The sequence below is a fragment of the Penaeus japonicus genome, unplaced genomic scaffold (genome assembly GCF_977035675.1).
Source record: "Penaeus japonicus unplaced genomic scaffold, GWHDUDI00000001_assembly GWHDUDI00000028, whole genome shotgun sequence".
Taxonomy (NCBI): Eukaryota; Metazoa; Arthropoda; class Malacostraca; order Decapoda; family Penaeidae; genus Penaeus; species Penaeus japonicus.
This window is the reverse complement of record NW_028234430.1, coordinates 24,578,503-24,581,002: the sequence shown is the minus strand read 5'-3', so window position 1 is coordinate 24,581,002 and position 2,500 is coordinate 24,578,503. Positions and strand designations below refer to the sequence as shown.

Sequence of the window (2,500 nt, the reverse complement as noted above, 5' to 3'; positions counted from 1 at the left end):
TGCCAGTAAATATATTGTGTTGATTTAGTATTTCTGCCAAGGTTTGTATGTACTATAATTGTCTTGAGTAAGATGTACAGATGTTGATTTGATATTTTCAAAAGCAATGACTAAGAAAAGCTGAATGTATCATATTTCTAAGAAAAATAGTGTTTGTGAAATATAATTATAATAGAATTAATGGAAAGATGACAAATCATTTCACAAAGGAACTACTGAGTGTACTGTCATTACGCATTTTATTTTTGTTAATTTGCATACGGTATTAAACCATGATAAAGATATGTATGTACATTTGATTATTTATTTAACACCAATATTTGTGTGCACATATTTCCATAAATACAGAAATAAAATCCTTTCACAACCACAGCCAAGAATAATATTGCATAAAGTTGCTCAATAGAGAAAACTTTAAGTGCCTTAGCATACAGTATATTTATTAACAGTAGATAGTTAGACCACTCAAGCAGGTATCTTGTGGAAAATTTGGCAGGGACAATTAACATCCTGCACTTCTGCAAAGTATAGTAGTGACATACATACAGTATTAAATTGTTATAGTTTTGGATATATGGAAAGGGTTATGTCAAAATAAGTTGAAACTAAGGGAACTCATGAAACAAAAACTCATGATAACAAAACTTCTTACAGCATATGAAATATGTGCAGACATCATTAAATGAGCTGTAATGAAATAACAAATTATTCTGATAATGACAGTAAAAGTAATTTTGGATTAAAACTAGATATAAGTGTAAGACATTTATAATAAATGATTACAAATCTCCTCCCACTTACAAAATTATTTGCAGACATTAGTATTGCTTTATTGCTTTTTACATATTATGTAGAGGAGACAAATTATACTGATACTGCATTCATAAAAAAAAAATCAATGAATATTTTAAAAGTATAGTATATGTTTATCATAAATGGGTAAAGACAAGGAAAATTACAGATAGAAATCATGCCATAAGAGAAGTGCTGTTGATATGTTTTACATGTTTCTTGTACTTATTCTTGTTATGTTTAACCATGTTATTTTCTTGCTATATATATTTTTGTATGACTAATTTTGATGTTTAGCACATTCCATTTGTTCTTGCAGCTAAATATTCTTGCAACATTAGATTTTATTGGTCTTGAGAAGGTAGATAAAAATATTGCAACTGAAATTTGTAAAGCAAAAAGCTGCAAATAGAGCATAAAGCATGAAAATACTAAATAGTGTTTTTTATTTAATTCAGGATTTCATTAATACCAAAATTCATCCCAATACATGGACAACCACTTTTTTATTAACACACATATTATAGTCATTCTAACTTGAGCTAAAGTGTTTCTTAGAACCGTTTCATACTGTGACTGTTATTGGATCCTCTTCTTATCATAAGAAGAGGATCAATTTATTAGAAATACATTGAATATCAAAATAAGGAGGTCAGTCTATTATACATATCATCATTTTTAACTAATGTACCGAAATAACTATAAAATACACCATTTACACTGCAGTGCATTGTACTGAAGAGGAAGATTAATATCAATCATTGAAAATGTTTAATTTGAACAGTACACAAGAAATATGGCGAACATATAAGGTTGAAATTGAAATATGTTTTGGATCATGATAAGTATAATCTGTTATACACACAAATAATAGTAAGCCATGTTATTTGAAAATAATAGGAAACTGCACAAGAGGTATCTTTCATGGAGAAAAGTACATCTTCTGTATGATATGATATCCATTAATATCTCTTATCTCACAAATAAAATACTGATGATATACGTTTATTGTTTGTCATTTAATATTGTTGAATAATTAGTCAACTTTTGAAAATTACAGCTTGTATGTTTCTACTTATGAAAGATTGATTTAAATAATTGTGATTAGAACCCAGTTCCTGAAAAGGATCCAGGTACATCATATCCTGGGCTGTGGCAGGGATTATGGCATTCCAGAGAAAATGCTCTTATGAGGGGACGATCATTACCCTTCAGGCAAAGCATTATTGGGGTATGAGAGCCTATACAAAATCGTGGGAGGGGTTTTGTCACCATGCCTCTTGGGGATTTAGTAGATACCCTACTCAGTCTCACAGGGTATTCTGGGTACCCCGGTCTCTATGTCCCCCTGGCATATGGTAGGGTAGGAGAGCACCAGTAACTAATAACATCAGGTTGTCTGTAGGCTTGGGTGGACTGCATTCTGGCGATGGAATTTTTATTGGCAGCATCCATGCAAGGTGTCTCAACCAACTGCATGTCTCACGAGTTACATAACAAATGAAAAAACACACACACACACACACACACACACACACACACACACACACACACACACACACACACACACACACACACACACACACACACACACACACACACACACACACACACACACACACACACACACACACACACACACACACACACACCGGGAGCGTGAAAACCGCTAGGTGGCGAGTGGCGGGTCACCTGCACTTTCTTTGGC

At 32.7% G+C, this 2,500-nt stretch overlaps 1 protein-coding gene across 1 annotated transcript in view; it reads left to right on the top strand.

The window, feature by feature from the left end:
• The window catches only part of LOC122242085 (m7GpppN-mRNA hydrolase NUDT17), a 15,513-nt gene extending 14,285 nt beyond the window's left edge, over positions 1-1,228 (top strand). The window contains exon 7 of the mRNA XM_042999296.2: positions 1-1,228. This exon is cut by the window's left edge and continues 220 nt beyond it. The gene's annotated coding sequence lies outside the window, so the exon portion shown is untranslated.
• The last annotated feature ends 1,272 nt before the right edge of the window (positions 1,229-2,500 follow it).